This window comes from Sorex fumeus, unplaced genomic scaffold (genome assembly GCF_029834395.1).
Source record: "Sorex fumeus unplaced genomic scaffold, SorFum_2.1 ptg000005l, whole genome shotgun sequence".
Lineage (NCBI taxonomy): Eukaryota > Metazoa > Chordata > Mammalia > Eulipotyphla > Soricidae > Sorex > Sorex fumeus.
This window is the reverse complement of record NW_026606062.1, coordinates 853,427-876,375: the sequence shown is the minus strand read 5'-3', so window position 1 is coordinate 876,375 and position 22,949 is coordinate 853,427.

The window sequence follows — 22,949 nt, the reverse complement described above, 5'->3', positions numbered from 1 at the left end:
TTTTAAATGAAGCTTTTTAAATGAAGTTGTATCAGTTAAAATAAACATTTCTCAAACAGTTTTTTTAGATAACAATTAAGTGACAGCCATCCAGATCACGTGGTCATAATTGGCCAAGTGGTAATTATGAATTCCCCCCAATGCCATGTGACTGACATTTTCTACATTTTAATGAAATAAACCAAATGACATTTAGAGCAGTCTAACCCTCTAGATAAAAATACCAGACCATGAAAATTTAAAATTTCAAATTAAGTTACCTAACAATATCATTTAAGAAACAAAGCTGGGGCTGGAGCGATAGCACAGCGGGTAGGGCATTTGCCTTGCACATGGCTGACCTGGGTTTGATTCCTCCATCCCTATCAGAGAGTCTGGCAAGCTACCAAGAGTATCGCACCCACACAGCAAAGCCTGGCAAGCTGCCCATGACATATTCGATATGCCAAACACAGTAAAAACAAGTCTCACAGTGGAAACATTACTGGTGCCCACTCGAGCAAATCGATGAACAACGGTAGGACAGTGCTACAGTGCTACCCTGATTCATGAATGCTGGCTACATGTCTGATTTTTTTTTAAAACACAGTGAAAACCAAAAGCAATGTGAGGTCTAGAACCTCAGATTTTAAATGCACTAAAATGTGACTTCCTAAATAGAAAGATCCAGAACACTAAAGGTGAATCTTGAAATTTAGAGTTTGAGGAACAGAAAAGAGAAAATTAAGCTTAAGTTTGGAGGAAAGAGAGGCAGAAAGAGAGGCTAAGATAGGTATTTCCTCTTTTTTAATACCTATCTAAGCTTTTCATGATATTGCATTATCTTACTTCAGGGTCTACTCCATTCACATCTCAACCTCTTTCTTGTTCCTTACCCAGAAGCAGGTCTACTTAAAGACCCATCACATTCAGAATGTTGGGGAAAACGCCAAACAACAACGTTGGGTCTTTTGTTGTAACATTGAATGTGATCAACGTAGAGAGAGAGAGTAAAGTGAAAATCTGCCACACAGGCAGGGGGTGGGTGGGAGGGGGGTATTCTGGGGTTCTTGGTGGTGGAAAATGTGCGCTGGTGAAGGGATGGGTGTTTTATCATTGTATGACCAACCAAGACTTGAACTGTAAGGCTTTGTGACTGTTCTCACGGTGATTCAATTAAAAAAAAAAAAAGACCCGCCACATAACTGATTCTCTTTGTTTGCTATCTCTCCCCTTGGTGGTCATCTTCTTTCATAGCCTCTTCTACAAATGAATGAGTTCCTAGACATCATTCTTTCAGTCTATATTTCTATCATGTATTTGCTAACTTACAGATTAAAACACATCCCTTTCTACATTAAATATATATACCTTTAATAATATACACTAGTTCTCCCTCTTATATAGCATACATATAACATACATGTGTGTGTATACACACACACACACACATATATATATATATATATATATATACTAGTTCAGGAAGAGCTGCCCCCCGCCCCAAGTCTAAAGTAGCAGATTTAGTAGAAAAACCAGACCCATACTCTGTATCTTCTGAACTACTCCTGTATGAGTTCACTACTGCCCCCTTGAACTGGCTACTATAAGCCTATCATTAAATTTAAAATAGTCAAATACATGGTCTTTTTTATAAATGAGTAAAAATCATCCTGCCTGCTAGTTGAAAACTGAACACTTTCTGATGACTGAATTTTATTACCCATTATTCTGCTTAAAGCTGTAGCAGAACAACATGTCGATGACATTTGGTGAGGATTTGCTGTAATTTGGAAAATTCTCAACAAGCAGAAAAGGTCTCAGTGTTTTCAACGGTCACCATATGTCAAGATCAAATGAAAACAAGTATGTGGATATCTTGCATAAAGCACTAAAGAAACAACAGGCACTGCTATTTTGCTTCATTCAAAACATAGACTACCAACATATTCCGAATTTTAAACCAAGATACTACATTGATAAAAATATGTATGTGAAATTTTAAGCTATTATTTCTAGCTTTAAAGTTCTCCAGGTTAAGTTTATGAGTCATAAACTGGCAGATGGACAAGGCACTTGCCTAGTGTTCAGTGCCCTTTTATTTACCTATTAAAAATAAGGAAGAAGAAAAATAGGAAGGAAGATGAAAGCACTGCCAGAATGAATTTTTAAGCCACCAATCTCATAATAATGGCAAAATCATATATCTGAAGGTGTTGAAAACTAAAGGCCAACAATAGAGATATTTGCTATCTTCAATATAGTTTCCAAAACTTTTTCTTTAACAAATATAAGCAGAGTAAGACAAGAGAAGTCTTAAATGATGTATTTGGAATCAGGTGGCAAGTGGGCAAATTTTCTAACTCTAACTCTGTCTGTTCCCATTGCCTTGAGCTATTTCTAATCTCTAAATTTGGAATCTAGAATAGAATTAACCAGAGAGAGCTATTCCACAGGGACAGTGTGGAATATCATTAAGTTCACCTTATCCCTTGGTTAAAATTACCGTTTATCTTCCAGAAAATAGATCTCAGAAACCTCTCCGATTCCTAGAAGGCACAATCTTTGAACATGATCTTTATTGCCACCCAAATATTATAGTACCTGTTATATGGCATGAAAGAAAATATCCACAGACCTTAAAAGATAATGAAATTATCTGGGAAAGATTTATGTAGTTGCTGTAATCAACAAATTATGTTCTATTATTTCCCTTCCTTAAGAAACATGGGACTTCTCTGGCCTCTAGCCATACTTTATTTTTAAATATCAATGTAGAGAAATTATATATTAATTCAAACTGCATTTTAGAAAAGCATGCAGTCGGAATAGACCCTTTCATTCTCATACAGGAATGAATAAAAACCCTGTTGTATCTTTTGTTCTTCTATAATTTCTGCCTTTATCAGTACCACAAGAAAGTCAAAATATTTCATGACTGACAAAAACTGCTAGAATTACAAGGTGAGAAAAAAAAAGACTGGGTTTATCCATTCTTTTATATATATACTTAGTATCTGACATGATTAAAACTACCTGAAGAGTTGAAACACAGTTCTCCCTGGAGTCTTAGGGATTTGACTTATTCCTTTTCAGTTTTAATAAAAGGTAATTCTCGGTGACATCTAGTTTACATTCAGTAAATAAGCTCTTCACATTTTTTTTCTTTTTATTAGAATTTCTCCTCCTACAGCAACTCAGAATCTTACATTTGAGATATTTTAATCTGAGTGCCAAATGAAAGTCTATTCTTTTTTTTTGAAAGTCTATTCTTAATAAAGGTAAAGGTAAAGGCCCTCCCGTTGATTGTCGATTTGCTCGAGCGGGCCCAGTAACGTCTCCATTGGAGACTTTGTTGTTACTGTGTTTGGCATATCGAATACATCACGGGGAGCTTGCCAGGCTCTGCCGTGCGGGCGAGATACTCTCGGTAGCTTGCCGGGCTCTCCGAGAGGGGCGGAGGAATCGAACTCGGGTCGGCCATGTTGGCCGCTTGTAAGGCGAACACCCTACCCGCTGTGCTATCGGGCTGGAGCGATAGCACAGCGGTAGGGCGTTTGCCTTGCACGCAGCCAACATTCTTAATAATGATTTAATAAATTTCTTCTGCCATCAGCTAAATACCATCTTATAAAAGTCATATATAATACACCCAACATTCCAAGAAATGCAACATCCCTCTTCTTTCGTTGATTGCCTCAAGCAGGCCCCAGTAACATCTCCTTTGTCCTAGCCCTGAGACTTTTTTAAAAAGTGCCATATTCAAGGCTCTTTCAGAGTTAGGAGAATGAGACCCTTCATTGAAGGGTCTCAGTTAGGAGAATGAAACCCTTCGTTGAAGGTCTCATTCTCCCTCTTCTTTAGGAAGCAAATAATCAGTACTTCTAATTCCACTCAGCATTAATTCCCAAGAACAAACTCATTCTTCTCTTTCCTTTTTCCTTTTGCCTGAAGAAGTTTTAATTTACATAGGCTTACTTCAGATCAAGAATTCACTTCTGATGGAAAGATATAGAAAGTAAGAAGGCTATAGGAAGTAGGAGGAAATTTCACTCTCTAAAACACCAAGACTTAACACAAACAAGAACTTTTTTTCTTTTGGGGTCACAGCCAATGATGTTCAGAAGTTATTCCTGACTCTGCAGTAAGGAATTACTCCTGACAGCGCTCTGGGGACCATATGGAATACCTAGGATAGCCACATACAAAGCAAATGCACTACCCACTGTACTATCACTCTGGTCCCAAGAACTCCTTTTAAGAAGAGCCATTTTTTTCAAAAAATATTCCATTCTCTAACACAAGCATTCATTGTCAAAAAACGAAAGAATAAATGCATAGTTCAGGAGCAAATAACATTGCTTTGGCCCCTAACAAACTAGTGGACATCCAAAAATAATTATTTCCTAACTATATCACCTCAATAGTTCATTTCATTTTTAATTTCATCATCTTGTTATTCATCGATTGCCTCGAGCAGATTGCCGCTGATGGGATTACACGGCGCCAGGGGGCCAGGTGGTGGGTGTGACCCCCGCCTACTGGAATTTGGAGGATCTGGGTGGAAGATGCTCGACTCCAATTCGAGTAGGCTTGGAGGTCTCGGCCCCGGAACCCGCGTGGCTTTGTCCCTCTGCCAGTACCTTCATGAGTGCGGAGAGTGGTCTCAGCATGGTGGTGACTGGTCCTGGAGGTCTTCGGCTGCCGGAGCCCTGGTCGGGGCGGGGAGGAAAGCTCAACCCGCTCCCCTCCAAGGGGCTCCGGGAAGGAACACCCAGGCGCGGGGGCAGAAGACTGCACTGTTCTCATCCGGGATCTGTATTTTATAGTCTCTGAGTCTTGGCCGCTGATGGGATTACACCTCAATAGTATTGTGGATTATATTGTCCACCAAAACACTGACCTTTCTTGTCTCTGCTATTGCTTTAGTCAAGGTCCAATCTGCACTGATGTATGGGAACCTGTCATAATATCATCATACATGGAGGTAACTTCCTTTATTAAAACAGAAATTCTCCAGGCACCAAAGCTCTCCTAAATCAACTCACTCGTGTGTTCCTTCAAATAGTTTATTCTTCCTCTACTCAAGTGCTCAATATATGGAGAACTACAGAAAAATTTGGTCCCAGTCTCAAGAATTTAACATTTTAAGCATCTCTTCAAGAATCCATTCCCAGGAGCTGGAGCGGTAGTACAATGGGTAGGGCATTTGCTTTGCACGCAGCCAAGCCGGGTTTGAACCCCCAGCATCCCATATGGTACCCCGAGCACCACCAAGAGCAATTCCTGAGTGCGGTGCCAGGAGTAACCCCTAAGCATCACCGGGTGTGACCCAAAAAGAAAAATAAATAAATAATCCATTCCCAGAAAAGCCAGATTTCATAAAACTAACATTGTCGCACTATCCTGTAGCACCGTCCTCCCACTGTTCATCGATTTGCTCGAACGGGTACCAGTAACGTCTCCATTGTGAGACTTGTTGTTACTGTTTTTGGCATATAGAATACACCACAGGGAGCTTGCCAGGCTCTGCTGTAAGAGCAGGATACTCTCAGTAGCTTGCTAGGCTCTCCGAGAGGGATGGAGGAATCAAACCCGGATCGGCCATGTGCAAGGCAAACACCCAACCTGCTATCGGGTACAAAATTGGAAATTGTGTCAGCCCTCCCATCACTCTCCAGTCCCTGAAACTTTATGTCAAGCAGAGTTTTTCAATCTAGTTGCAAAATAAAATAAATCAAAAGTCATTTTAAAATCCAAATCTCATTGCCCTGGACAAATTGTACCATCATTCCTGGCATCAGTAAGCGCCCCCCCCCCCCCCCCGCCTGATTCAAATATTCAAGCAAGGTTGAAATCACTTGTGCAGGTGAGGACTGGACATGACCAATGATATTCATCATTGATCTTGAACAAGGATGTGCACAGGCCTTGAAATCAGAAGTCTCAAATTCCAACATATCCCATGATTAGAGGCAAAATTACAGAGTACCTCTAAGCATCAGTTCCCTCACTGCAAAATGGAGTTATAATGACATCCTTTGACACATGAAGATTTCATGAGCTCAATTATGCAAGGCACCTATTATAATATCAAGCAGCCAGTAAGCACTCGGAAATCATAGTAGCAACTGTAGACACAAGAGCAGTAACAGTAGATGATGCAACGCTTGATCTTTACCCTCAAGGTGAAACTGAAATAGAGAATCACTTTCATCCCTATTCCCAGAGCAAGTTTACTTCAGGCTGTATCTCCACACTGTGTCACTCATGGCCCCATGCCCTAGTCCCAGCACCCCACTTGTGCCTAGATAAACTCAACCCTTCTCTCGCTGCTCAGTGACTACAGAGGATTGATGTAGCAAATAAGACTGAACAGTTCCTGAAGTTCTTTCCCAGAAGAAATGTTACACCATTCATCTACTGCTTTCAATGTAGCACTTAAAGTTATGTTTCTCCTGAAACCTGGGGCAGCTTCAAGAGGTTTCCATGAACTCTGAGCTATCTCTCAGCACTTGCTGTCTCACCACAAAGGACATCCACCCCATAGGGCTTGTCCATCAAAGAGCCGCTGAGCTGAAGTGGAAATCTTGACGGAGATGCAGTTCCAATTGAGCAGATTTCCAACCCAAGTTTTGCTCAAAGTCCCCGCCACCAAGGAGCCGTGATATCATTCTCCACCTCAGCAACGCTTCTACAAAAAGCAGGATGTAATTGACTGAATGTGCTACACATTGGAATAGGTCACTGAAATCTATTTTTGGAGCAAAAATCACTTTGATAAAGCATTGGTTTCAGACAACTAAGTACATTTTGGTCATTTGAGCAGATGTCTGCATTCAGAGCTTTCAAAAGAAGACTGCAAGCCTTTAAGGTAATGGGCACTTTCCCCAACACTCATCCTCTTAGACGAATTGAATTGATTTGGAATCATGTGATACTCCATGCAAGAAGCTTTATTAACAGCATCTTTTGAATTTCATTAAATATACATTTCTCCACAAACACGCCAGTGCGAATGGTCTTCCCACCTGCTGACTTCTTATCCTTATCCATCTTGACATGGTCCTTCTGAGTCTCCAAGTCACTGATTTCTTCAGCATCAAAGGTCACCATCCATAAAAGTCTTAGCAATAATTCCTTTCACTGTGCTGACTTGAAAGGCCAGAACAAAGAATGTTGCAAATACAGGTCAAAAATTATTCTGCTATTATGCATAAGTTCTTCACTACAACAACAAAAAATTTAACATGGTCATTCTGCCTTCCTGCTTGAGTAACAATATGTGGGACTCCAGGCTGAAAACTCAAAGCAGCAACATGTCACCATCAGTCGGAAAGTAAAAGCAAAACCACACAAAGAAATTGTGTGAAGGGTCTTGGACCCTAAGTATGTCGTTAAGCAGCTGAATTCACCAACCCCTTGACCCCAATCCACCTCTCTCCACCGCCATGATGCTCCCCAGAAAACTCTTTACTAGTTGTCTATGTTTACTGTAATGAATTCCTGCAGATGCAGCAGAAAAAAAAATGTGCAATTTTATGATCTGACAATACAAGAATGCAGAGATCAGAAAATCAAGCTGCTTTATGGTACTTCAGGGACTCTAGTAGAGAATCCGTTTCCACGCTTTTGGCAAACTTAAGAAACTGCCTGAGTTGAGCCAGAGTGATACTACAGCAGGGAGGGCATTTGCCTTGCACACAGCCGACCCGGTTTTGATCCCAAACATCCCATATGGTCCCCCAAGCACCGCCAGAAGTAACTCCTGCATGCAGATCCAGGAGTAGCATCTGAGCATTGGCCCAAAAGGAAAAAAATAATAATAATTTTAATAAAATAATTTTTTGACGTATTCAATATGCCAAACACAGTAACAACAAGTCTCACAATGGAGATGTTACTGGGCCCACTCGAGCAAATCAATGAACAATGGGGGGGACAGTGACAGTGAGACAGTGACAGAGACAATTTTTTTTCCCTTTATTTTATTTTATTTTTTTTAAAGTTGTAGATTTACAATTTTTTGTGCTTTGGTTTCAATTATACAATGATCAGATACCCATCCCTCCACCAGTGCCCATTTTCCACCACCATGGATAATATCCCTCCCACCTCCATCCCCCCTCCCCCCCATCCCCCCTGTCTCTGTGGCAGGGCAATCCCCTGTGTTCTCTCTCTCCTTTTGGGTGTTGTGGTCTGCAAAAGAGGCATTGAGTGGCAAACATGTTCAGTCCATAGTCTACTTTCGACATGCATCTCCCCTCCTGGGAGGATCCTCCAAACATCCTTTATTTGGTGCTCCCTTCTCTATCTGAACAGCCCTTTCCTCTAGGATACCCGGCTGGCCTCTAAGTTATGGAGTAATCCTCCTGGTGCTGATCTCAGCTATTCTTGGGTATTAATCTCATACTTTGTTACTTTATATCCCCCAGATGAATGCAATCTTTCTATGTCTATCCCTCTCTTTCTGACTCATTTCGCTTAGCATGATACTTTCCATATTGTACCACTTGTATGTAAATTTCATGACTTCATCTTTTCTAAGAGCTACATAGTACTCCATTGTGTAGATGTACCAAAGTTTCTTTAACCAGTCATCTGTTCTTGGGCATTCAGGTTTCTTCCAGTTTCTGGCTATTGTAAAGAGTGCTGCACAATTTTTTTTTTTTAAGAAACTGTCTGAGCTTCCTGACCTCATGGCCCACCCTCTTTTCGTAGCCTGTAGCATAGTATTTTCAACTCTTTCTCTCTCCTTCCCTCCCTACCCCAGCCTCATCAGCTTCCATATTTTTTTTTCTTCACTTTTCTTCCTTCTGCTAACCTAGGTAGGTTGGTTACACTGTTCTCAACTCACAGGAAATACAGACTAATTTTCCCATTTCACAGTATTAAAAAAAAAAAGTTTTCCTTATTTTGGGACCACACCTTGTGATGCTAAGGGATTACACCTGGCTCTGCACTCAGGGATCACTCCTGGCAGGACATGGAAGATCATCTGTAGTGCCAGAAACTGAATCCAGGTTAGATGCATGTAAGACTAGTGTTCTATGGGGATGTAGTCTCTCTCTCTCTCTCTCTCTCTCTCTCTCTCTCTCTCTCTCTCTCTCTCTCTCTCTCTCTCTCTCTCTGCCACCACACTCCCCGCCCCAGCCCTGCATTTCATGAGTTTTAACCTCATCATTCCTGCCAAGTGTCCTTTTTTTTTCCCATGTAATATAACAAACAAGTTTCGGGAGTATACATGAACTTCCACTGAATGTGGTAGTCTTATTCAATTGGCCTCAGAAAAAAAAAAATACTATATTATGACAGATAACAGGAGAATTAACATTGCCCTGAACATAAACTATTAATGTATAAACTTGTCTCTTCCTTTTGAATAAAAATTGCTTCTGATCTTCTTTACCAATCTAGTTTCAAGGAATGTGTTTGCCCAGTCAATGATGACATACCATACCATTGAGATCTCATTAATTTGGTCTAGCAAAAATACTTTGCTTGCTCTCTGATACAGCTTCCGGGATACCTTGGATCTATTAGGGGCTTTTATTAATCATGGGGACCAATAACCTTATTCCTGAAGGGTGACAACATGCTCCATTCCCCTATAAAGTAATATTACTTTTATTCATGATCTTGTTCAGGAGATTGAGAGTTTCAGAGGTCTCTACTTTCATTTACTCACTCTAGATTGATCTTATTTACAAGCCCAGATCTGAAAATGAGGGTCCAATGGAAAAAATAAAGGACTATGTGGGTAAGAATAGCCTCTCCTTGAAAGGGGGAAAAAAGACTCTTCATGAGAAGTGAATGTTTACACAATATACAGAAACCTCTTATAAGGGAAAAAACAATCTCAAGAGGACTATTTTTGGAGTCAGAGAAATAATACAGCAGACAGGGCGCTTTTCTTGCATGTGGCCAAACTGGGCTCAATCCCAGAACCCCATATGGTCCCCTGAGCCCTGCCAGTAATGATCACTGAGCTCAGAGTCGGGAGGAAGCCCTTAGAATTGCCAGGTATAGCCCAAAAACAAACTAAAATGTAAGAATAAAATAGAGCTACTTTTTAATTCTAGAAATGTATGTCTTTTAAAAAAAATGGAACATTGGTAAATTTCAGGGGGAAAGTGAAGTTAAGTTTATCATAATAAAGAAAACAAATAATAGTTATTTTCTTCAATGCAAATACAAGAAAAAAATGGAAAGAAGAATACAAACCAATACGGCATAGGAAGATGAAAATCACCACACATTCTCTGTTTTTATCAACCATGCCTTGTATATGTTCTCCCTTGGCCTCCTAATTAAATTAAGCACTTGGATTTTTGCTGTCTAAAGGGATTTTTCTCGAATCCTGTCTGTGGACAATAGTCCCTGTTGTCTACCTCTACATTTATAACTAGAATTACCACAGATGGGAAACGGAACGAGAAAAGAGATTCACTCAACAGTTTGCAACACTGCAAAACCATGGGAAAAGCTTTTATGAAATGTCTTCCAGGGAGGATGCCGGGAACGAGAATCCTGAAACTCAAGGTGACTCTGATGATAACCATGTGATGGTTCAAGTGCCACAAGTTCTTCACAGTCCTCGCTTCTCTGCCACATGACGGCAGCCTTGCTCCTTGGCAGATCAGTCCCAATTGCTGTTTGGGTGGGACCCATTCTCAGCTGCTAAATCCTGAACACAACGAACTCCAATCGCCCAGACACAGCAAGCAAGGGCTTGGAGCTCAGTGCAACCCTGGCACTGGAAAGGGGAGGCTACTTTTAGGACCGGAATCTCAAACCCCACAGAGTCCAGAGACTTGGGGACACAACGTGCCACAATCACCTACATCCCTGATTGCACACCTGCTCTTGTGTCATAGGGAGACCCTGGTTTGGGGAGCAGTGTCTGCCAGCTCATGTGGATCTTGTTTCCTAGAAAGAGTACAGGAGAGGGAGTAAGAGTCTGGTGAACAACATTCACCCGCTCCTCCCTCTACTATTCGGAAGTTAAACCATCCCGAAGTTCCTCGCTCCCCAACATCACTTCTGCCAGACTTGGCATCTTACCTAGTGGGGTGATCCAGCCTCTATAGTCAAAGATTTCTGAGCCCCTGGCAATCATGCCTGCCCAATCCAGAATGACATTTCCATAGTCACTAGCTTGGTTTGGGTGGGGGAAGGGGGGCTGGGGGTAGCGTGGGAGTTGAGGGTTGAACTGGTAGCGCATAACTGGCTCTTCGTCACAGATCCCAGAAGCCCTCTCCATCCCCTCTGATCTCCTTTGGCACCTGTTTATTGCCTAGGTATAGAACTCATTGTTATATCACACCCATCACTGTGAAGTTTCTATTCCAATAAGTCTGGTGTCTTTCGTAAAGCAGCTGTTGAATACTTTCCTACCTGACTTAAGAATATGTTTGCGACAAAATAGGAAACTAACACCCAAGAATGGCTGAGATTAGTACCAGGAATTTTACTCCATGACGTGGAGGCCAACCACACACACTAGGGGAAAAGGGAGCTCAGATAGAGAAGGGAACACCAAATAAAGGTGTTGGGAGGATCCTCCCAGGATGGGAGAAGCATGCTGAAAGTAAACTATAGACCAAACATGATTGCCATTCAATGTTTCTTTTGCAAACCACAGCACCCAAAAGGAGAGAGAGAACAGAGGGGAATGCCCTGCCTCAGAGACAGGGTGGGATGGGGGAGATGGGGGGTGGGAGGGATACTGGGATCCGTGGTGGTGGAAAATGGGCACTGGTGGAGGGATGGGTATTTGATCATTGTATAATTGAAACCCAAGCACAAAAATGTGTAAGTCTGCAACTGTACCTCATGATGTCTCACTATTAAAAAAATTTTTAATAAAAAAAATTTAATAAAAAAAGAATATGTTTGCGAATCTTTCAAGTGACTTGCTGACTAGCATGATTGGTAATCAGCTAACCTATGTATTTTTGGTTCAAAAATAAACAAAAAACCTGGCCATTCATTTTGAAGTTCAAATGCCATCACTTTAGAGTATTTGAGCCTAAGGGAGTTACACGGGAAGTTTCTGAGTTTGTGGCCATGGGAGACATAGCATTTGATTATCAAAGAACATTAGAGACCCTGTTTAATACCTAGCAGAAGGAGTGCTCCAGCTTAATGGCTCCAGGCTGAGGTACAACAATCTTCACATACTTTCTTTTAAGGAGACTTTTTTTTATCCCTTTTAGCAGATTATTCATAACAAGCAATACAAAATAATTTAGGGCCTGCTATTGGGGCAGGCTTGGGTGGTGGTTGAAATTTTGAAAATTCAAAATACTGCTGGTGGGAAAGTATTACGGTGGTAGGATTGGTGTTGGAATATTGAATGTAATAAATTATTGTGAACAAATTTATAAAAAAAAATAAGGTTAAAAAAAAGGTAGTCCTTTCACTCTTCTGCTCCAAGCTGTTGGGTTCTGCATTAAGTCCTTGTGCTTCTGGGGCTGTGGCCGTACTGGAGAGCCGCTCGTGGGGGGCAACTGGTGACCTCGGTAGGGTGTGAAAGACGGACTGGAACGCCCCCCTTCCCTTGAGGTTTTAGTCGCCCCTACACCCCCGGCTCATACCTGCTGTCCACAAGGCTCCCATGTGGCCGCCATCTTTCTTTCCAGAGGGAGGAGGGTGGAAGGGACCAACACCCTTTCCCCTCCGGGCAGACATGATGGCCTGGATTAATGCATAGTCCTTTCACTTTTCTGCTCCAAGCTGCCGGGTTCTGCATTAAGTCCTTGTGCTTCTGGGGCCGTGGTCGTGCTGGAGAGCTGCTCGTGGGGGGCAACTGGTGACCTCGGTAGGGCGTGAAGGACGGACCGGAACGCCCCCCTTCCCATGAGGTTTTAGTCGCCCCCACTACCCCGGCTCATGCCTGCTGTCCACAAGGCTCCCATGTGGCCGCCATCTTTCTTTCCAGAGAGGAGAGGACGAATGGGGCAACCCCTTTTCCCCTCTGGACAGTCATGATGGCCTGTATTAATGCATAGTCCATTCACTTTTCTGCTCCAAGCTGCTGGGTTATGCATTAAGTCCTTGTGTTTCTGGGGCTGTGGCCGTGCTCCAAACTTAACTATGATTTTCAGAGAGAAACGTTGAGTGGTTTACTTTGTATATATGGATCACTTTGTGTGTAGAGAGATGTCGCGCGTCGGCGTAAGAGAAAAAATCCTAGTTCCCGCATACTCGAGCTGTGGTTGTAGAGGCTTCTGGTCACCGGGGTTCCATCTGGGGGAGGCGGGATGCGGTACCTACCCCATCTGGGGCTTCCCGATGATCTCGGCTCTTTTGGAACCTGTTTTTTTTTTTCCTTCGGGATCTGTGGATCCCGCCCTCCATGTTGTCCTTCTCTTTGGCTCAATGCTGTAAATATGGCGCTGGGGGGCGGGTTGTGGGTGTGACTTCCGGAATCAGAGGTTACCTGGGAGGTGTAGTCCCGGGAGATTTGAGGAAAAGTCCAAGTTCCCGCATACTCGAGCTGTGGTTGTAGAGGCTTCTGGTCACCGGGGTTCCATCTGGGGGAGGCGGGATGTGGTACCTACCCCATCTGGGGCTTCCCGATGATCTCGGCTCTTTTTGGAACCTGTTTTTTTCTTTTTCCTTCGGGATCTGTGGATCCCGCCCTCCCTGTTGTTTCCATGTGCGTTAATCCAGGCCATCATGTCTGCCCGGAGGGGAAAGGGTGTTGGTCCCTTCCGCCCTCCTCCCTCTGGAAAGAAAGATGGCGGCCACATGGGAGCCTTGTGGACAGCAGGTATAAGCCGGGGATGTGGGGGCGACTAAAACCTCATGGGAAGGGGGGCGTTCCGGTCCGTCCTTCACGCCCTACCGAGGTCACCAGTTGCCCCCCGCGAGTGGCTCTCCAGCACGGCCACAGCCCCAGAAGCACAAGGACTTAATGCAGAACCCGGCAGCTTGGAGCAGAAAAGTGAATGGACTATGCGTTAATCCAGGCCATCAGGTCTGTCCAGAGGGGAAAGGGTGTTGCCCCAGTCGCCTTCTCCTCTCTGGAAAGAAAGATGGAGGCCGCATGGGAGCCTTGTGGACAGCAGGTATGAGCCGGGGTACTGGGGGCAACTAAAACCTCATGGGAAGGGGGGCGTTTCGGTCCGCCCTTCACGCCCTACCGAGGCCACCAGTTGCCCCCCACTAGCGGCTCTCCAGCAAGGCCACGTCTCCAGTGCACAGAAACAAATTTCTTAACTATCTGACTTTCAGTAGAAATACTTCCAGGGTCAATAAGTAAAATAGCAGAAATCCAAAACCAACATTTAATCCATGAACCCAGCTGTAGAAAGCAAATCACTTCACAATGCTTTTTCAGCATGTCTGATTTGGGGGGGGGGGGGTAAACTCTAAATAATAGTGGTGAATCTTTTATTGAAACAATGAATCTAATCAAAGCAGATAGAGTGTTAACTAGAATTCATCTGCCCCACAGGGACTGGGAGGGGTGGGGGGTGGGGTTTTATTGGGGTTCTTCATGGTAAAAAATAAGTTTTGGTAAAGGGAAATGTGTTTGATATTTGCATGACTGAGACCTAAACCTGAAAGCTTTGTAACCTTTCCCACGGTGATTCAATAAATAAATTAAAAAAATAAAAAAATAAATTAAAAAAAATAAATAAAAAAAAGGTAAAGGCCCTCCCGTTGTTCGTCAATTTGCTCGAACGGGCCCAGTAACGTCTTCATTGGAGACTTTGTTGTTACTGTGTTTGGCATATCGAATACGTCACGGGGAGCTTGCCAGGCTCTGCCGTGCGGGCGAGATACTCTCAGTAGCTTGCCGGGCTCTCTGAGAGGGGCAGAGGAATCGAACTCGGGTTGGCCATGTTGTCTGCGTGCAAGGCAAACGCCCTACCGCTGTGCTATCGCTCCAACCCCCGATAAGGAGCCCTCAAGAACACTGATGTCACTATTAAAGGTATTATATTTCACCAAATTTCAGTCTTTCTCTCCATCTTTCCCCCAAGCCATCAGCAAACCTAGTCTAGCCCATATTCTGTTATTCCATTTCCAGCTATTATGAGATAGTCATTCACTTAAGATATGACACATGAGTGAGGGGAGGGGGTTTGTGACTGTCATAATGGCATGTGATTTGTAATAAGAAATAATAAGAAACCATGACCAGAACCTTCACCATCCCCCCAGGCAGTGTGTTACAGTAAAGAAAGACTGAAACAGACAGGGGCAGGCAGGCGTTGTCCCTCCATCTGTCCCCTAAAAACCCCAGCAGCCACAAACTTCCAGAACCCAATGAGAAGTGCAGGTATGTGGGTTCAATGAGGGCAAACTCCAGGCCTCAAGGAATAGGAGATGGGCTAGTCCCTCTCATTCTCCCCCACCCAAGGGACCCTGGAGGTCAAAAAATGCCTCTGGCTGCTACTTAAGCTCCTGAACGGCCATGATCCAGGGACACACAAAACAATCTCCTAACGGAGCAGCTCCTTGCAAAGATTTCTCCAGACCCTAATTATCTAAAATTTTAGAATTCCAAGAGCACGCCACAGCTCTGGCAGCCACGTGACATCTTATGTTATTCAGAACAAGCTATACAAATGAGAATATGGGGGAGATTGTCTGCCATAGAGGCGGGGGGAGGGGTGGGGTGGGGAGAGGATACTGGGACCTTGGTGGTGGGAGATGTGCACTGGTGGTTGGGTGATCGATCATTGTATGACTCAAACTCAAACAGGAAAGTTTTGTCACTGTATCTCATGGTGATTAAAAAATAATAATAATTTAAAATAAATCAATTAGTATATGTGCTGCCGAGGTGAGCACTATAATAATGGCACTGTCTTCACATTGTTCATCAATTTGCTCGAGCGAGCACCAGTAACATCTCCACTGTGAGCCTTGTTACTGGTTTTGGCATATCAAATATGCCCAGGGGATTGCCTTGCAGGGGAGATACCCTCAGTAGCTTGCCAGGCTCTCTAAGAGGGATGGAGGAATCGAACCCGGGCTGGCCGCATGTAAGGCAAACGCCTTACCCGCAAAAAGACTGAAACATCACAAAATATCAGATTTGAGGGGGGGAACACAATGAGTCCAATGAGTCTTATCTTTCCTGTCTAATAAATACTGAGAAAGGGCTGTTTTGAGCAGCAAACTTAATAACGTCAAGAACCTCAGCTGATTTCCCACCAATCTTAATTATCCTTATTACTCTTTAGGCCATGGGAAGACCTTTAAGCCCAAAACTATAGTGAGAAGTATGTTACAGTCTCATTTGGAACACACAGGGGGATAAAGTTCAAATATTTTCTCCGTATTATATTTGTTCAGGGTTTGGGGGGGTCACTTTCTCACCCCCTATTTGTCAAATGTGTCCCCTACTGTCCTCTCCCAGTCAGGCATAAATAAATAAATACATATATATTTTTTTCTCTATGATTTGTTGCCTACTGTCTGAATCCCATCAAATATGGTGTGGTAATTATGAAAAATGAGTAGGGAGTGTCTTATGATGTGTCCAGGAATATGTTCACTCATCTGTGAGGAACACCTGTAAAGGTGATTAGAGGCCACCTCAAAAGGCTCCATCCCTCTCGGAGAGCCCAACAAGCTACCAAAAGTATCCCACCTGCACAGCAGACCCTGGCAAGCTACCTGTGGTGTACTCAATATTCCAAAAACAGTAACAATGACGGTCCTAATTCCCTCACCCTGAAAGAGCCCCCAATACACCATTGGGCTACACTAGCATGCCACAGGGACGAATGGAGACGTTACTGGTGCCCGCTCGAGCAAATCCATGAACAACGGGATGATGTGATTTAGTGATACTCTCCTTTCAATAAAAGGAGGTAGTAAGATGGGAACAACAGTGGGGCAATGGTGGAGGAAAGCGGATACTCTCGTGGAGGGTGTGGAGCTGGAACATCATGTCCCTGAAACCCAATCATTAGCAGTTCTGAAAATTAGGATGCCTCAACTTTGAGCTTGAATGAAGAAAATTTCCAAAGAAAAACAATCTCCAAACAGTATGTTCTAATTCCTAGTTTTTATGTTCGATACTATCATTTTTTAAAATCAACCTATCAGTTTAGTTGCAAACTGATGATTTGCAGAGTTGATCTTTTTTTTAAAAGAGTTTTGGTTTTTTTTTTTAATTTTTGGGTCACACCCGGCAATGCTCAGGGGTTACTCCTGGCTCTGCACTCAGGAATTATCCCTGGCTGTGCTCAGGGGACATATGGGATGCTAGGAATCAAACCCAGATTGGCCGCGTGCAAGGCGTGCAAGTCCTACCTGCTGTGCTATCGCTCCAGCCCCTTAAATCTGTGTTTTTAACCACAAGTCTCCAGGATACAGAGAGAGAAGCCGTTCTCTCCAAAGAGGCTTGATTCCTGGGTAACTCCACCCCGGGGTAGAAAAAAAAAAAACATCCTTCCACCTCCCACAATCAAAATGCCTACCATTGTTAGGAGGCCAGGGAACCCCTGTCAGAATGAGGAAAATTTTCCCCAGGCCCAGTAATTATAGTGTTTATCCAGAGGAAGCAATCAAAGTTATACACAAAGTAAACAAAGGCATCCACTGTGAGATTTTATAAGAGGGAAAAAAGAACTTCCCTGTCCAAAATGTGAGCTTTTCTTCAGGACCCTAGTGGTATAATAAAGTCTGGAGAACATTATGTGCCATGGAAATGTACACATAATATGTTAAATTTAAATGAAGCATATAATCCCATTTTGTTATTCGATCAAAAAAGCATAAGGGATGTCTGTGAGTCTACTAAGAATATACACATGAAAAGATGCAGTAAAATGCCTTCAAGCCCTGAAGTGTTCATCTCTGAGTGGCAGAACTATGATTCAATGACCTACTTCTTCTCTCTCCAATTTTCTAAATTTTCTATGGTGAATTACCATGATCTGGGAGAAAGGATATTGATAAGGCATAAAAGCAGCTTAAGTCATACTGACACAATCAACCAGCACAGCATCTTTATGCCTGGATAGTGTGACATTGTTCAAACATTTCAGAGCCCTGGGGTTCCCCTAAACTGTTGCTTCCTTCTCCTTTCACACCAAAAATAATTATCACTAAATATATATATATATATATATATATATATATATATATGTAAAGGTAAAGGTAAAGGCCCTCCCGTTGATCGTCGATTTGCTCGAGCGGGCCCAGTAACGTCTCCATTGGAGACTTTGTTGTTACTGTGTCTGGCATATCGAATACTCTCGGTAGCTTGCCGGGCTCTCCGAGAGGGGCGGAGGAATCGAACTCGGGTCGGCCATGTTGGCCGCTTGTAAGGCGAACGCCCTACCCGCTGTGCTATCGCTCCAGCCCTGCTATCGCTCCAGCCATATATATATGCCATTAAAAAAACAAAGCACTGGTTTCTAATAGACAACTTAACAGCTGGGATACTAAGAATCATTTCAGGATATCCAGAGTGAAAATTCATGCTAAAAATAAAATGTAAGGGGCTGGAGTGATAGTACCACAGTAGGGCACTTGCCTTGCAAGTGGCTGACCTGGGTTCAATCCCCAGAACCACATTATGGTCCACTGAGCAACAGAAGTGATCCCTAAGCATAAAAATCAAGCGTAAGCTCTGACCCTTTCTGGGCATGGCCCCAGAACAAACAACCAAAGATCAAATAATTGTGTTCTAAAGATTAGGAAGAACTCAAGAGGAGTGAAGGATTGAACATACCATATTCAGCAGTGCTCAGGGATTATTCATTTCTAGGAGATTAAACATGGATGGGCCACACAGAAGGTAAATGCTAGAGCTCCAATACTATCTCCCTGACCTCAGGAAGAATTTTTTTTTTTTTCTTTTTGGATCACACCCGGCGATGCACGGGAGTTACTCCTGGCTCTGCACTCAGGAAATACTCCTGGCAGTGCTTGGGGACCACATGGGATGCTGGGAGTCAAACCTGGGTTGGGCACGTGCAAGGCAAACGCCTTACCCGCTGAACTATTGCTCCAGCCCAGGAGGAAATTTTTCAATGCTAATGCATTTGAAGAAAGAACAAGCTTCAGGTTCATGCAGGGAGTGAACTGGGCTCCCCGTCCCCACCCCCGCGTGCTACTCAAGGTACATCGTGTCTAATAATTCCTCAGGCGTGCCATGCTTCCTTCACTTAGACATAAGGTGATTTGGCAGTCTTCAGTCAAAAGATTTCTCTACAGTATGACACAATCAATCATTTGGAACCTGTGCCCGCAATGATAGAGTTCTAAATCATCTGCGAAACCAATTTCTTATGGCCATCCTCAAAGCACACTCAATGCTGATGACACAGAATTTATTCTTAGTGTGTTGGTTTTTTTCAGATAGGATTTCATGCAATGCTGTTAGTATCCTCTCCTCCGTTCATTTCATTTTTATTAAATTGAAGGCAGCAAGAGGAAGAGCATTTCAGATCATGGCTATCCCTCCATTCCTGCTTCCTCAAATAGCTTTTTCATAAAGAGAGAGCAGGGCTGATAGATTCAAAGGTCTGGCTGCTGCTGTCATTCCATATTGCCATCATCTCTAAAGGTTCTGTAACCTTTAACTACCACAATCTTATTATCTATTTTAGATAAGGAAAACAAATTTGAACAAATACGAGGCCCATGTGCCCAAAACACAGAAGAGATGGAAATGGGTTTCTGTAAAATTGGACTGCAAACCTGAAGAAATCCCTTCCATAGGTCTAGAAGAACTCATTACCCTATATTTTGTCACTAGGAATTGCTTGGGGGGTGGAATTGAAGGTGAATTATACCGTGAATTATTATTATTGTGAATAATAATGATAATTTCTGAAATCACCATGACCACTGTTTCAGCAAAATACTAAACAGTTGCACTAGGGAAATACGGCAGTATGTTTCTTTGAATTCTGATCTTGAAATGTTCACTAACCAACCCACATTTAAGCTTGTTTTATGTATGCTTTCATTTGAAAACTGTAGCACTGCACTCTAGCACTGTCCTCCCGTTGTTCATCAGTTTGCTCAAGCAGGCACCAGTAACATCGCCACTGTGAGACTTGTTACTGTTTTTGGAATATCACATATGTCAAAGGGAGCTTTCCAGGCTTTGCCACGCGGGTGAGATACTCTTGGTAGCTTGCCAAGCTCTACAAGAGGGGTGGAGGAATCGAACCTGGGTCAGCCGTGTGCAAGGCAAATGCCCTACCCGCTGTGCTATCACTCCAGCCCCCCAAAAACACCTTTCTTAATATATGCTATTATTTGTTATCACTGATTTGGAACTCGGAGTCAACATCACTCAATATGGAAGGAAATAAATCAGTGGTTTTTTTTCCTGAAGGCACATAACTTACTGTGACTCAGTAGCTCTGAGAACACTAGTCAGTACTTCAGCACCCTGGCATTTAACTAGATCATCTAGACAAAGCACAGGATTTTGTTTGTGTGTTTGTTTGTTTGTTTGTTTAGGGGCCTCACCCAAAGGTGCTCATGGCTTACTCCCAGCTCTGCACTCAGGAATCACTCCTGGCAGAGCTCAGGGGACCATATGGGATGCTGGGAATCGAACCTGGGTTGACCACGTGTAAGGCAAGTGTCCTACCCTCTGTACTAGTGATGTTGGTGGGCCCGGTGAATGGTTCAAGTGAAGTGGGGAGGAGAAGACAGTCACTTTCTCCCTATCTGCCTCTGCCACCCAGGACCCAGGATTACTGGGTTCTTTTCTCTTTCACAGAAAGGAATTTCAAGAGTAGACAAGCACTGAAATAAAATAGATTTAATTTGGAGGGTTTTTGAAGGTGTGGAGGGGAAGAGAGTGAGAAAGAGAGTAACACGCTCAAGAGAGAACACAGGCTTCTCCAAGGGCGAAGAAAGCCCCTAGACACATCCCAGCACTAGACACAAAAGCATGGAAGTACACACCTCAAGAGGGGAGATTCAGGTGACACATGTACTCAGCTGTGGGATAACATAGCCTCAGGTAGTTTAGGTTTATTGGGTTGCTCCTATCGCAGTGCTCCTATCCCCCTGTGTTTATTTGTAACTTCTTTCCTTGTGCTCTGTTGATTTGCAAATATGGTTTTTCTCTTCTCCCTAAGTCCTTTGCATAGTTTAATCAGAGCAATGTCCTTTTTGTATGGACACAAGAAGACAGTAAATGCTATGCTTTTGTTATGTGGGAGTCATTTGAATCTTGGTGGTATTTTCCTCCTGGGCATCTGTTCTCTCGAGCTAAGCATCCGCTGTCCTTACTTCCTAGCATCCCCAAAAGTAGGGTCCCAACAAGGGACTGGATGGAACCAGGGCAAGCTATGTGCTGCCCTGGCATCGAGATGGGCCTGGCCGAAGTGCCATAATGCTTAACTATAAGTTACGAGCTTGGTCATGGATAAATGCTGTCATGATCCAAAAAATAATCACTAGATTCAGACACTGCTAGGATGAGAAAAGATTAATCTGGCCTGAGCACTGTAGTCTGAGTCTGTGGCAAGATGTTCCCAGGAGAACCACCCTACAAGCCCTCAACATATCTCTTATTATCAAAAATCTCTTATTATGTCCATACAAAAATAACTAGTACTAAGATGTAGATAGAGTTATTGGACTGAGGAAAGGAGAAAAACACTTAGAAGTTATTTTGCCCTTGGGCAGTCAGGAAGGGCTTTGGAATACCCCAGGTGGTGTTTCTGCCCTTAAACCTAATGGAAGTCAGAAAGGGCTTTCTTGTGTTGATTTTGCTACTAGACTGGGTGTAGTGTCAGCCCAGAGTGCTGGGGGAGTTGGAGAGACAAGATTGTTGGAGATAAGAGAGAGCTCAGGACAGCATGATGGAGTGAGGAGAGACTATTAGCATGGCGGACAGAGAAAAGGATGTGGTGTGAGATAGAGCACCGAGAGATGAGCAGGAGAGACAGGAGGAGACGGGAATGAGAGGCAGCGTGAGACTAGAATGGGAGGCTCAGAGTCACTGGGGCAGGCGAGTGGAATAAACGTCATCTGCTCAATCACCCAGCTTGGCCCTCGTCTCCTTCATCTGCCCCATGACCCGGGCCACCCCTCCTGGGTGAGCGGCCTGGGCCCACCTCGAACCTGGGTTGCGAGGGGGAGAGTCGTCGGGCCTCTCCCTGGTCACCCCTAGAGTATTATACACTCAGCCACGTGGGTGCAAACAGCACACGGATGCGCCCTTCCTTTGTTCGAGGTGACTTTTTTTCATAGACTCTTTTCATGTTGTCTTGATCCGGAAGTTCTGGAGTTTTCTCGGGGCTGGATCATATTTTAATCAGAAGAGGTCCGAGGGTTTGAGGAACTTCATAGGGAGGGGTTCAACCTCCTCAGGGTGAGGTCTCTGTTTTTCGTATCCACAGCGTGGATCAGTCTTAGAATTTTTCTTGACTTAAGGGATAGCACAGCAGGTAGGGTAGGGAATTTGCTTTGCATGCGGCCGACCAGCCCGACCAGGGTTTGATTCCTCTGTCCCTCTCGGAGAGAGCTTGCCCAGCAAGCTACCGAGAGTATCTCCCCTGCAAAGCAAAGCCTGGCAAGCTACCCATGACTTATTCGATATGCCAAACACAGTAACAAGTCTCGCAATGGAGCCATTTCTGAGCCCGCTGGAGCAAATCGATGACTAAAGGGAGGACAGTGACAGTGAAGTTTAATTGCCAAGGGCCTTTTCCTATCTATCTGCCTACATCATTATCACTCTGGCCTTAGTTACAAAGATTTATCCACCCTGTGGATACGAAAAACAAATTTAGCATGGGGTCAGAGGGCTAAAATAGAAGTTTAGGTGTTTGCCTTGCACAGGTCTACCCCCTGTTTGATCCCTGGCAGGAATGATCCCTGAGTGCAAAGCCAGGAGTCAGCCCTGAGCACCAATGAGTATGGGATGCAAGACTGAAAAACCCAGGTTGGCTTTCTACCTGCTGTACTTGCTCTCCAGCCCCTACACAAAGCACAAGAATGTGAGAATCATGTGCTAG